The sequence below is a fragment of the Aplysia californica genome, unplaced genomic scaffold (genome assembly GCF_000002075.1).
Source record: "Aplysia californica isolate F4 #8 unplaced genomic scaffold, AplCal3.0 scaffold00108, whole genome shotgun sequence".
NCBI classification, from domain to species: Eukaryota; Metazoa; Mollusca; class Gastropoda; order Aplysiida; family Aplysiidae; genus Aplysia; species Aplysia californica.
The window spans coordinates 773,087-788,210 of record NW_004797378.1 but is presented as its reverse complement, the minus strand read 5'-3'; positions in this window follow the sequence as shown (position 1 = coordinate 788,210).

The window sequence follows — 15,124 nt, the reverse complement described above, 5'->3', positions numbered from 1 at the left end:
CTATAGATATATATCTCTCTCTCTTTCTCTCTCTCTCTCTCTCTCTGTCTATCTATCTATCTATCTCTTTCTCTCTCTCTTTCTCTCACTCTCTCTTTCTTTCTTCCCCCTCTCTCTCTCTCTCTCTCTCTCTCGCTCTCTCTCTCTCTCTCTCTCTCTTGTCTAACGATAGAGCTATCGATCTGTGTGTCTCTCCCTTCCCCTCTCTCTATTCTATTCGTCATTTCTCTCTTGTGTCGACCTAATCTTCTGAAACGTTCCTTTGACAGATCTCCCATCTAGACATACATCTATGACCGTATCTTTACTTCGTGAGAAAGGGTTTTTCCCTTCCTTTTCCCCCCTTGTATTTATGTTTAGGTTTGTATCGGGTTACAATCCCGTCTTCCTTTGTGGCACTCCGTGATCACTTGTAGTGCCGGCAGTTTATGTAACCGTATCCCTCCGCTCCCCAGAATGTGGTCCTTTAGATAACCATATTATAGAAACTACTGGATTCAAAGCACTTGGTCTCTGGATTCAAAAGCAAAAATTTCAGAGATTCTAAAAGTCCAGCGTGGGTGGTTGGCTGGTGCTCTGGTGTGGTGGATTGCTCCTTCTTTCTTATTAAACAACTGTCGTCTTTATCTCTCCTCCTTCTTTTTTATGTTTGTTACTCTCTTATAACACTTCTAATCTTCGGCACTTATATGGCCTTTTTGTGTTTCAAGTGCCGTAAAACTCTTACTAAAACTAAAACTAAAAGTCCAGCAGCTTCATTGGGATGGATGCAGCCTCTATTTTGAATTATCTGCACGAAAACACCCATGTTAACTTCGAAGGAAAGTACGTTTTATGTAAAAACATAACGATATTGTTATAGTTATTCAGATCCCAAGCCTGACTTCAGGACTGAGCAAAACAATAACTATGTCTTTTTATATTTGTTTTTAGTTATTTTTAGTTATTTTTTAAAAATTTAATTAATTAGTTTTTAATTTTTTAACAATTTCTTTAAGGAGGGGGTGGGGGAGGGTGCTGCGTTCAATTTTTCTGTGGTTATCGTTTTACTAGACAACAATATTATATTGTTTATTTTAAAAATGTGTTGCCACAAAAAACTTTGATAAGAAAGGCTATTTTGAAAACATTCTGGCCAACTTGATGTATTCATTCATAAGACATCAGTGGTGACGTCAGCGTCTTGTTGTCATGGCATTTTGCTGGTTTCATTATCTTAGCCTGTCCACCTTGTCACGTTATTGACCAGACTCCCGCTGACCTCTCCAGGGATCACAAAACCTCGACTTCCTTCCATTCAGTAATCTAATCATAATGAAGACTAGGCTGGGCTGACAGCGGTAACTCAATAAATATATACAAAGGGATGTTGCTATATTAGGGCATGAATAAACTATTCAAGGCAAGGTATAACTAGACAATGTTTGGGTAAGGTAAGCGTATAAAGTCAGTACATTCTTGGTCTTTTCTTGCCATAAGATATTACCGGCTGTTCCTTCCTTTCATAAATAGGTGTGTTCTAGCAAAAACCTAAAAGAGACACAATCATACCTTTATAACAGCTATAAGAAAAATGTTTTCTGTTTTCGTATTCTATATGTAATCTTCTTCTTCCTGGAGATATAGTCCTGAGAGATACACGGAGTCGGATCTATGAACACTTCGTGTTTTCACACTTTTTTGTGGCTCTAAGACAATTTACGAAAAAAAAGAATAAACAAAGCGAATTATTTTAAGAAAATTGCAGAAACGGTTGCTAGAGTTTGTCAGATTCAGAAAGACGTAGCCAAGAGATCAAACGGTGATGAAATAGAACAGAAAACTGAGAGAATTAGTTGATAAGATGATTAAAATTATTTCAAGATAATATATAACAATTGCTCCGAAATATACACGTAGACAGGCTGACAGCCAGAAAACTGATTCATAGAAAACAGGTAGATAATAAGAGAAAAGAATAATTTACTTTGATAAAATAGAACCTGCGTACATAAAGATTAGTAAAAAGTAATTGTGTCGGGACGCAATGGGATCAGGCGCTCGACAGGTTTGGGCATAATATAGAGTTATAGATATCATTTTAAAGGAGGTTCTTTTTTTCATTTATCTTGTTTTTTATTTAAAATATCAATATATCCGAATAGAAGTCGAGATAATTGCGACTGAAGGAGATAGGGATCGCCTGGTTTCAGGGGTGAAACTAGCGAGAAAAAGGCTGCCGAAGTTTGGTGACTTCCAAACTTGAGCTTCTTCGGAAACTGCAAAGTTACAATTTTGTGCCTTTGGTCAATGTTTTCAATAACACCCTCGAGTAAATGTGTTTTAAATGGATATGACAGGTGTTGAGACAAGAATAGGAAACTGATAAGAATTGCCCAAGAAGCGGGAAAATGCTGTTTCTTTGATTTTATTATTTTGACGAGGGCACGGTGTGATGTGAGAGTTTAAGACTCTTTCATTAATGTAAGATCATGAGTAGATAAATTTGGAGATCTGGCATGTCAAATGAGGGGCGAGACCTCGAAATTTTCTGTCCACCTTCGACAGGACAGAGCCAAGTAAGAAGAAACCGTTGAAAACTCCCCAAATAAAATAAGTACAAGAGATTATTATCGTTTAACAAAAGATTGTAACATGTTTATATCGTGATGAAGATGACCCTGGCCTGAATCCCCACTGGGCTTCTCTTGTACTTAGTTTATTTGGGGAGTTTAGTCTTTCAGTTTCGGGACGACAAGAACTTTTAAAAAGGCACATAATAAAGTATGGAGTTTCTGGAATAGGTTTACACATTAGCACAGAAGAGCAAAATCTGTCTACTTTGTCTTTTTATAGAAACAGGGACGTTAATCAAAGCTCGCCAGTAAGAGCTAACGAGTCTTTTGCACTCTTAGCTTTGTGTTGCAGGTCCCTTTAGTGCCTGGCCTGAGACTGTTTTCCTCTCTTTGGTGCAATTATGGAGAAGGTCAGGCAATGAACTAAATGTGCATCACGTGTAAAGCCTTGCAGGTCAAATCAAATACATTTGTATGTTCTATTTGAACATTATTCTATCCACCGCCCTAATATTCACGTTTATCCATACATAGAAAAATTAAGTCAGAAACACAGCAGCACCGAGGGAGAAAACAGGTAGAGGACTTACCAGTGGCGTTCTCCAACCACTCCTTTCAAGCGTCTGACCACTATAAATTTTAGTTATGGTAAAGTTAATTGTCATACAAGTCACTTTCTGTTCGTTCTTAACTGGTGATCTAAACCAGCCCTACTGGGTATCAGCTAATCATACCTCTCTTCTTTAAAATGGGTTCTTCTGCTCAAAATCAAATGTTCCATAAACACAGTTAAAGATTTTTGCATGTGTTTATAAATGAAAAGTAAAATTTTCATGGAATCTACGTACATCTATTATGCGCTGTTACAAAATTAAGGTTACTGTTGGCTGTCCATTACCCAAATTCGTCTAATAAAGAAAATCGAAAATACAACTAAGTTAAAACTATGTACAATATGCATTTTTGCCCATAAGTTTGGTCATCATAGCTATGTTAATGACATTATCTCCTCTCGCATTTCAAAAACAGCACTGCTCAGGAATCTACCTCATTTGAAAATCATGTTGTAAGTCCACATGAATGGTTGATTTTTCCAAGTAATATCTGTGTGGCAAGGACAGACAGTGCTATCTTACTTAAGTATCGTCAGAGGTCCGATATTGGTCGTTTTCACAGTCAATAAACTTAATCTTCATTACTTATTGACATTTTAAGAATAGCAACCCATTGTCTTTGCTTTCGTTTTCAACTGCTGAGAAAACATTAAAGAACTCTGTTATCTGACATGACATCAGAGGTGAAGCGTCTATATAATCAAATAATCACCGCTTCCCTTCCTAATTTTGAAACATTGTGTCAGTCAAATTCACCCATAAACGTAAACTTCATAAATTAAATGTAAAAAGACGTTCATAATCAACAATGAACAGTATGCCTAACATTCTAAACGGTTTCATTGCCACAGAAATAGCCTTTTCTCCCCTCTTGGGCCACCCCATAAGCAGTCACAAGCTTTGATTAATTAAGCTTAAAGTGAGACTGGAAGAGTCTACCAACATAGTTGAAGGGAACATGTGCATAGCAGTCTAAACTGTTTCATTGCCACATATACCCTGTTCACCCCTTTCGGGCCACAGTTATAATCAGTCTCAAGCACTGATTAGGTAAGCTAACTATCACACTGGTCGAGTCTACCTCACAAATGTGAGGGGAACTAACTCCTAATAATCTCTCACTGCTGCGAGAGCTTGTTTTTTTTTCCTCGACTTTTTACTGCCCTATAATCAGATCGTGATCTCGATTATGACACAGGCTCGTGGCCGCGAAAGGCTAGACAAAAAACAGCCAAATGTGAAATTTAAAAAATGATAATCGTCATGTTCTACCTAAGAGTTAGACTCCCTGGTAGATCTATAACATATAGATCTAGTACTGACATCTCTGCTTCTTTGCTTTGTGTTTGTGTATTCACATCTAAAGTTAAATTTGATTTTAATTGGAATTGATGTTTCATGAGATACTTTCCCGATTATTTTGGCGGTTGAACATGCAATAATGAATTCCGGATTTGTTTTCATTCACAACTCTGAGTTGCCGCCTCGAGCAAGTTTCTTGTCCGATATCCCCAGGCCATATCTGGTCCCGTTTCACTTTGATTACCCTGTCAAACAAGTAAGCCTTCACCCCTGCATGACATAGCTTCCATGATTTTCATTGTCATTTTTGCATCAAACGAGAAGAAAGAAAAGACTAAGCAGCGAATAACTTTATAAGGTAACCACCTATCAAGCGGTCTTAATTGTTCATTTCTTTCATCTTCTGCTGTGTGTGTGTTTGTGTGTGTGTGTGTGTGAGAGAGAAAGAGAGAGAGAGAGAGAGAGAGAGAGAGAGACAGAGAGAGAGAGAGAGAGGGGGGGAGACAGAGAGAGAGAGAGACAGAGAGGGAGAGTCAGAGAGAGAGTATGTTTGTGTGTACGTGGGTGCGTGCTCGTGTGTGTGTGTGTGTGTGTGTGTGTGTGTGTGTGTGTGTGTGTGTGTGGGTGTGTGTGTGTGTGTGTGTGTTTTTGTTGTTTTTTTAATACTTCAGAAGGCTGATTTTGCTCATTAACACGAGTGCCAATGCTGCTGATATTAGGTATTGTGGTAATACTGCTAAACACATGCGTGCAATATTTTTTAAAACTTAATTTTTGCTGACTTTATTTTTTCATATTTAATTTCTTCTTTTTTTTTTGGGGGGGGAGGTGGTGTTACAGCCATCCTTGCAATTGTAGTTTCGCGCGCCATGATTCCTACGATAAGGAAAGCGCCAACATGTCTGATTGCAATGTGCCATCGCAAGAGAATGCGTTTGCGTTTTTGACGAATTTTGAGAAGGAAACCTGGCGTCAACGAGTAAGTCCCTGTATTTAACCTCGTGCATGGGTATATGTCAAAGAGAAGCAGGGTAGACATACATTAGAGTGGGCCAATACTTTTTCAAAGACATTGTTTTTTACGAGAGATCCCGAGGCGTGAAAGACGTGGGTTCTTACTTTAAATAATAATTCATGCATTAATAATAATATAATCATCATCATCATCATCATCATCATCATCATCATCATCATCATCATCATCATAATAATAATAATAATAATAATGATAATAATAATAATAATAATAATAATAACAACAAGGATAACAAGGATAACAATGATGAAGATAATAATAATTCCACCCAAGATAGCTAATATCTATGCTCTACGGCATGCTCTATGTGCTATTATTACCCCAGCAGATCCTAAACCAAGACTCGGGAACATTCTCGGCCTCCTAGACAGCATACAGTGGAAGTTGCGGATTACACGCGCGAAAACCGAAAACACTAATAAACTGACAAGATCTTTCGAGGTCTAGAGCTGAGTACCCATTCTCACCAGGGTCACGTGGGGACATTTGGTGTAAAGTGCCTTTCCCAAGGGCACAACGTCGGGCCACTGACAGGATCTGTACCCACGTCTTTATGGTTGAGAGTTCGAGAGCCGATCCGCCAGACCACCGACGCCTGAAAAGCAGAAGAGTTGGAATGTTATTTGTTATCAATAAAGGGGATTGTATATGTCGTAGTTCTCGTCATTTTGTTGAAAAATAATGTTACTTATCCCAAGGAGTCGCACCGACGATGAAAAGGTTTCGTCGGGAAGGACTCTATGATTTTTAGGAAAGGTTCTGGGTCCTATTTTGTTCCCTTCATATGGGTAATGAGTAAGTGCTTGGCAGTTGACAGGAACGAAAGCTGAGCGAATTATATAGGCATCAGCAGCATTATACTCTAACTGTGCAACTGGAAGAAATAGTTGTTTTTAACTTTATCCATAATACAACCACAATAATTTGCCGGGCCGATCAGCATATCCTCTTAAGGCCGTTCCCAGAGTGGCTCTGTAGGTCTGACCTGTAGCTCGCCTGGCGCCTGGCGCACGCCGTGTGCGTGTCAGCACAGCCGCACTGTGGGTTTGCGCCTGTATCTCAGCGAGCGCGAGGCACACTCGCTGCGTCTCAGCACAACCGTACTGCGTGTTCACGTGTGTGTATGTGCAACTGACGGGTCTGCCTTGCTATATTTAGGTACCGTGTAATCCAAGACCAATTATACCAAGACTCTTCTTTACGTCATGTGCCAAGTGCCTAAGACAACAGTCGAAACTAGGTCAACCTCTCGATTCGAAGTTTCAAAGTATGATAAAGTGCATTTCTGGGTGATTTTGTGGCCAAGTTTTGATGCTAGCACCAATATTTAATAGTAAAGCACCTAATAATACTTACTTCTTGTTGATTTTGATGATCTGTGAAGAGTTTTAGTTGAAAATAAACACGAAACGAGGCGACACATGTCCGCCATGTTTACAACACTGTTGAATAGCACGTCTGACGCATCGCGCAGCTCAGCTGACCAAAAACAGACGACACAGCGACGCTGCTTAAGCACACGATAATGTATACATTCATTTGCACGGCGCGAGCCAGGCGAGCTACAGGTCAGACCTACAGAGCCACTCTGGGACCGGCCTTATAAAAACCAGAAATCAGCTCCGCTACAAAATAAAGAGTATAAAAGTATTGTTGTTAAATCTTTTTTCTTCTTCTCATCATATATTCAGAATTGATGGGTTTTTTCTGCGTGCTTGAAAAGATTCAAGAAATCGGCTATTGGTTAGTATAACCATCGGTATGTGAATAAAGCTCAACAACTCTGTAGGTCTCTTGCAGGACAGGAAGAAGAGGAAGGGGAGGGGGTCTGAACTGGCTTGTAGAGGGAACGACTGTTAAGTCTTAGAAAAAAAAGTATAATGCAGTAATACAGTTAGACATTGCAATATCTTGAATGTGTACATAAGATTTCCGAATTGAATTTTATATGATTTCATGGCTAATTTAAAGTCGATGTGCACAAAACGTGTGTGTTGGACTCCAGCTTGGGGAGTAATATAATTTATTGTTATCGAGTATCTAAGTCTTTCTGTTTGGAAATTGTATCCTACTGCACTTGAGTTATCCTTGACAGACTGGGTCGAAACATCAGACCTTCTAAAAGAATTCTAACGGATTTAAGTTGATTGGACGATAAAAATTACTAGTATTTACAATCCACCCCAAGCTATACTTCAGAGCTCAAGGAACAAGATGCGTTGTCGTAGTGTACAGTAAGTTGTAAGCAGCCACACATCCAATGTGTATTTTCCCAATGTGAAAAAATGAGCCCACTGTGTCTTTATAAGCCGATCTAGTGTAACATTTTGTGCTCTTTCTTCTGGAGTATCCAGCAAGATGTTTCGTAATATCCCTGTGTGAAGCTAGGTGTTGTTTCTCGAAGTTATCTTATCTCGCACCCACAAACACAATTAGTCTGATTCTGACCTTTGTTTTTGGAACGCTATGGAGCGATATTTTAAAATTTCGTAAAACAGAATAGAAGGCTAATCCTTTTCGGAGCCTGTGATCATGAAACTGACATTTCACATTGTTTTGAAACGGAAAAGGAATTGGCCTTTTCAGTTTGTTGTTACGAAAGTGAATTCCTCGCAACGTGTTCTATGTTGTTTATAGATCTATCTGAACAAGCTCTTAACGAAAAGGCATGCAATTAATCTATGTAGATCTATTCACTTTCGGCAGGAAGAAGAGGCGCGAAATTCGGAAGTAGTTACAGATTCCATGCAGTGTTTGGTCAATAGGTATGTGTCTCTTTGTATTTGTAAGCGTGAGCGCCCGCGCTGTGTGTGTGTGTGTGTGTGTGTGTGTGTGTGTGTGTGAGTGTGTGTGTGTGTGAGAGAGAGAGAGAGAGAGAGAGAGAGAGAGAGAGAGAGAGATTGAGTGCGAGAGAGAAAGAAAGAGAAAGAGAGAGAGAGAGAGAGAGAGAGAGAGAGAGTGTGTGTGTGGGTGTGTGTGGGTGTGTGCGTGTGTATGTGTGTGTGTGTGTGTGTGTGTGTGTGTGTGTGTGTGTGCATGTGAGTGTATGAATGTGTATGTGTTTGTGTGTGTGTTTGCTTATCTATATTTCTACGTTTGTGTGCTTGCTTATGGCTTAAGCGTCTATTTCTCTGTTATTGGGAGGATCAGTTGCTCCAGCTATGTGAAAAAGCTCAACAGCTTTCACTAGAGATTCCAGACAAAGATTCTCGGAATAACATGGAAAGCCAAGATTGCTCACTAACAGACACTGGAAAGTCCATAAGATCCTAAGGTATTTTTGCAACCAATGCTCATGGCTAGAACGCCTTTTGCGCATGAAAGATAAAAGACTACAAAACTATTTCCGCTAAGGAGAAAGTCTCCAAATTAAAAGCGTGGAAAATAGGTCGATCTCAACTTAGATACAAATTTTGCTGCTAGAGGGAAATTACCTTTGCCTTAATTAACTAAGATCAACTTCTGAACCTCGAAACAGATAATAGAAAATCGTACACAAAGAAAAATTGAAGGTCAGCCCTTAATAAGGAGACCCAAAAAAATTCGCAACATGCGTAACGTTAGTCATTTCTTGCATGTCAACATATTGTAGTACCCTGACCTTATCAGCCTAATTAGCTTGATGCGCTGTCATCACGAAATGAACGTAAACATCAGCACAAACACTGTTGTCTGTTGTGGCTGAACTGGGCCTACCTACCAGTTATTTGTCCAGCCACTCTGTCTTTGTCAGTCTGTTTATTTACCAGTCCATCGTTCGCCATATTGTTTGCTGATCGATATGACTGTTTGTCTGTACTTCTTTTGTGGCTGCTGTCAGTCTGAACAATGTTCTTTCTTCAACTCCCGACTGTAATCACCCTGCTGGAGACATCCTCAGTGTGCCCGCTGTTTGTCCTGAGCCCTTAATGGCAGCTTTCCCGTCGTTCTTCCATTGTTATGACGTGGTCTACAACATACGCTGCTCTCTGCTGTCCACCCTACTTTCTTTTGTTTTGTCAAGACTCCAGATAGTACGGCTGGTTTACTTGCCCACCCAGTCGTAACATGACCATGCTGTGAACTATGCTTGATTTCCTTGAGTATTCCAAGACTTTCTTTCGCAGTAGCGCGCTTTGATCGCACTTGCTTCTCCGCAAGTGTTTAGTTATTATCTCTGAAAATAGAAATATTGGCAAAAACGTTTTCACGTTTTCGTTGTTTTGCGATTGTTCTGTGTGGCAAATCTTTCCGAGTGTTTCTATTTCTAGTGTTCATCAAAATGAGCCCGTAAAGCTGGATTATATTGTTCCAAGCTACATGATATGCCTTGAAAAGACACGAAATAACCTTCCAGCATGACGATATTATGGCCTTTTATAAGGGACAAACAATAAAGTGCATTCTTAATATCCCTTGTATTACGTTATTTGCTAATTGTCTGCACTTTTTCTATTATTTTTGATCTCCCCCACCCTCTCTCTCACTCTCTCGTTCTGTTTGTGTCTCTCTGTATGACGTGAGTGGGTTTATGTGTGTGTGTGTGTGTGTGTGTGTGTGTGTGTGTGTGTGTGTGTGTGTGTCCTTCTCACACGTACCCACACAAACACACAAAACCACACACAAACACACAAACATACATGTATAAAAACAAAGAAATACAGAATCTCTCCAGATTGAGAAACCCTCCTTGCTTGTGTTAGATAATGTTGAACCATTCAGTTCACTAAGACAAGTGAACGGGCGCGGGGAGCGGGGGGGGGGAGGGAGTCTGTGTCTCATTGCACAATATCCTGATTGCCCTCAGTAGGAAAATAGCTGTCCGTATAGTCCTGCCATATTATTACAGACCAATGCTGTTCCGCCCGTGCGCCCGTGCCCCGTTTCAGCCTTATTTTCTATCTGACCGAGTCTCGTCAGTCTCCCCCCAACGTACTCTTATGTCTTTGTCCGTCGAACTGCCTCTGTGACTGTTTCAATCTTTGTCTGCCTACTACTTCGTGCTCCTTTTCGTTCCTGTTCTCTCTCTCTCTCTTTTTCTCTCTCTCCTTCTCTCCCTCTCTCTCTCTCTCTCTCTCTCTCTCTCTCTCTCTCTCTCTCTCTCTCTCTCTCTCTCTCTCTCTCTCTCTCTCTCTCTCTCTCTCTCTCTCTCTCTCCCTCTTCTCTGTGATTCTTTCTCTCATTCTCTCCCTGTCTCCCTTTTTATCTAGACTTGCACCCCCCCCCCCCCCCATCACACAGTAATATTTCTTTTCTCCTCTTCTATCTCCCTTTCTCTGTCTGTCCGTTTGTCGGTTTGTCTGTCTGACTGTCTGTCTGACTGTCTGACTGTCTCTCATTTCTCTTTCTATGTCTCTCTCCCTCCCTCCCTCCCTCCCTCCTCCCTCCTCCCTTCTCCCTCCTGCTCCTCTGTCTCTCTCTGTCTCTGTCTCTCTCTCTCGTTCTTTCTCTCTCTCTCTCTCTCTATCACTCTTTTATTCTCTCTCTGTCTCCCAATCTCCTCCCTCCCTTTTCGTTTTGAAAATATCGACTTAAGTACATTTATTTCAAAATCACCAGATTATTTGGTGTAGCGTTCCGGCAGAATTTTGATTGAGTAACTCGGTCTTTCTGAATGGCGTTGTATACCTTACAGTGCGCCATATAAATGATCTGCTTGTAGTTTTTATGCTGACTATCAGTTAGCAACATAATTTTCTTGACAGAAGTTTAACTCTATTCTAAGAAAGAGACGTAATTTATTTGTACTCGTGGGCAGAGACTAAAACATTTGTTGAAGAAGCTGCTATTCCTTTCTTTATAAACTCATGGGCTTTTAAGACCAAAAACTGTCAATATTTTAGGTCTTTTTGAATTTAAAAAAAAATTACGTTTCAACATGTAGATATCTGAAGTCACTCGGCAGTCACTGGGATTAACTGCGATTACTCATTAAGGGTCAGCTCACATAGACCGAGTAAACAGTTTTTTTCTCTTTGAAGAAAATTATCAGCTTGCTGAAGAGGTCATCACATTAATGAAGACCTTGATTATGATTTACAGCACGAGTGTCGTCTTTCTACATTGTCAGTTCATAGATAGTTTATCGACTACTTAGTGACGAAAAGAATGAGGTCACGTGTGACGATTTTTTTAGATGAAAAAGCTAAAAATAGGAGACGTAAAATCGCGATTTTCTTTTAAAGATGAAGGTGGGCTGTGTAACAAATTGTCTCGGGATTATCCTGATATAAAGGCTTCTTTAAAAAAAATAACTGAGAATATATATTGCAGTTCTAAGCATTTTTTTTTCGGAAGGAGTTGTTTTCTTTTTAGCTTACCACCACCTTACTCATGACTGGCGCCTGTGGCATTATGGTTAGTCTTTTCGTTGTTGTAAGTAGAGGAAGGTAGTCGGTTTCCTGGTATTGAAGTAATTTTATAGAGTATTTACGAGTACGTTAGTCTGCTGGGCAGGGGTATTCCACATACTATTCAGTCTGGATCGGTGTTGATAAAACAGTTCGAAGCAACCCGCTCGCTAATTGATCTCTGAGAGAGTAAACTACGATATTTCACAAGCATGATCATTGAGAGCTGTAGACTGTACTAATGAAAATAAATACGAAACGCTCATCCGTTACCACCGTCATTGATAAATGTATTGATTATTAGCCTACGAGATTTTCTGATTGCAACAAACTGTTTATAATTCCAATACTGGTCCTTTGATTATTCCTAATTATTGTCCTTGTGGATTAAGACATCAGAACTCACATCAGTATCAAGCTGAAACCAACCATTGATACAAATGCATAAACTAACGTCTTATCCTAGGGGCATTTTAGTTAATTGTTTAAAGTCCTATACACACACCAGCGTAAATAACCGATTTAGACTATACTGTCAGCATTGCGTTCTTTTGTGTTTGCACTCCAAGAACAACACGATTTCATGTGCTGCGAGGGCTAAGGCAGACTGATGTTTTGTACTACCCATGTGTTTTTCCAATGTCTCTCAACTATAGCATCTTTATACATGTAGTTGGGCTCTCAGCAGTTTGTAAACTTTCCCTGACGTCTCATGATTAATGCCTGAGTACGTGTATTCACCCCAGTGTGTAAACATTAACCAGGAAATAAAGGACTTTCTAAATCCCACAGATTCTATGCGACACGGTTTTCGTTTTACCACAACACGCAGAGTCTTTTGTTAGAGGAGAAGCCTGCTGTGACACTTTGCGATGATCACTGATAGCAGTTTTTGCAGCAAATTTGTACAGACATCTGTTATTTCAATGTTTATGTAATCTGTAGCGTGACAGGCTTCAAGTAATGTCATAGTTACAGGAGCGTTCCATGTCCTTGTGTCCTTGAAGGCTGAGTGCTGACGCGTCGTCTCATTACCTCTCATGGAGGGGCTGTTCACTCCAGTTTAAGTAAAAGTTCAGACGCGCTATCTGGTGTTGAGAGGCAGCGGGCTCAAGGCATAAAAGGAGAGGGGGGGGGGGGCTTACAGAAAGCCGATTTTCTATGTCGGTGGCCGATGAGTTCAACGCTAGGACTCGTAACCGTACGTTCGTGGGTTCGAATCCCGCCAGAGAACTGATTTTGTGTCCTCGGGAAAGGGATTTTACAAGAATTTTCCTAACTTCGTCCGGGGCGGAATGGGTATCTGGTTATAGGCAGCGGAAGATCTTGTCATCATGTAGATGTTTGAGAACTCACTCAGCTGCGTGCGCTGTATGCTTCCTGGAAAACCGAGAATATTCTTAAGTGTTCTTGTGGCTGCTGGGGTAATAACATGGTGTAAAACTCATAGAGCTGGCTGTTGAGCGGGGATAATATACTTTACAAATGCTATTTATTATTATTATCTTTATTATCATTGTTATCATTATTATCATCATCATCATCATCAGCATTATTATTATTATTATTATTATTATTATTATTATTATTATTATTATCATTATTATTATTAATATTATTATTATTATTTTTATTATTATCATCATCATCATCATTATGTCATCAATATTTTCCTTCACAAATTTACCTCCGCGTCACTTGTCAAATTAAATCTCTACGTTTTGGGGTGGGTGAACCAAGAATTATTTTTTTTAAGTACCTCTCCAACAGAATGCAACGTGTGGGTTCGACGTGTTAGGTTGTGGTCTGTGACACACAACTCTGATCAACGTTCAAAAGTGTGTGACAGAAACTGTTGTTTATCACAGCCCCGGCCGGGTGGTTAGTTGGTTGAATGAATACAAACTTGTTGAAGGGAATCTAGAAGTGCCGTCTATGGAAACAATCGCACGAATGAAGGAAATAATTATAGCTGTGTGTATTTTCTTCAACAGAGGCGCCAGAGACTCCCTTGGTGGGCCTGTCTTTCCGATCTGTCGTTGCTGTAACCCATGACATAAACTGGGCTGCAGTCTCGGTTTGTTTTGTTAGTTTGTTTAGTTGATTTTTTTGATTTTTAAATATTTTTTTTGCTTTTTAAATGTAGCATCGACACAATTCAGGCCATTTTACAGGTTGTCGGTGCCAACCAGGTCTGAGAAGGATGCAACATCTCAGTAAAGAGACAGAGATCCTTGATAGAGATCGTCCCCACTTGGGAATCGAACTTGGGTCTCCTGCGTGCTACAGATAATTGTCTAACCGCTTTACAACAGGCGGTGGTTAGCAGTCTGTGGGGAACCTAACATTTCAACCCGGTACCGATTGTCAAGCATCCTTTTCCACCGGGATGAACTGAAAACAAAAGGGTGCTTTATCTTTCCTTGGTATACAACGAACTACCTGACGTGACGGCGACTGGAAGATTAAACTTTGTTTTGTCATTGAAAGTCCTCCGCGTGAGCGCCAGACAAGAGGGCTCCTATGATATGACTTACTCAACAAAAATTGCATATACACAAGCGTGGTGGACTTGCCGGTGGCTTTGACCGCTACGCTTGGAAGACTCTATATGGAGTCTATGAGCGGCAGCAGATATATACAGGCATGACCATGTTTTCTTTGGCATTACGTGTGCGTGACGGGGTAGTTGATGAGACGTGAAGCGCACATGTCCTGATAATGCGTCTGTCGTGTAAAAGATATAGTGTCGTTGTCTCACACCCTGACAGTAATCCTTGTTTCCGGCACAGGCATTTCCCAGATTATTAGATGTGGTAGCTACACAAGAAAAAAATGTGCAATATCTTTGGGATTTAATTGTCTCTTTTGTGTATTTTTCGTCCCAGTTGTTTTATTGCATGTCTACTATTTAATTGCTAACACTTTTAGACCTTGCTAATTTGACAGGAGGTGAACGTTAACATCTGAAAAGTAGAACATAAATAGTTCCCTGTCTGAAGACGTCGGACCAAAATCAGCAAAGCGTTTCATATTTGAACAACTATGTTCTTCTCATAAGCAGGAAGTGGGAAAAAGTAACGCACCAATGCAGACGGCGACGATTTCTCCGTGTTGACAGTAGAGTAGAATACCACAGACAACTGACAATAAATGAATGACAGATGACCAGTCCCTTTAGCTGTTTTGAAAAACACTCTATCCTAGCCCCCCCACCCCTCCCTTTTCGTATGTGTGTGTTTGTGTGTGTGTGTGTGTGTGTGTGTGTGTGTGTGTGTGTGTATGTGT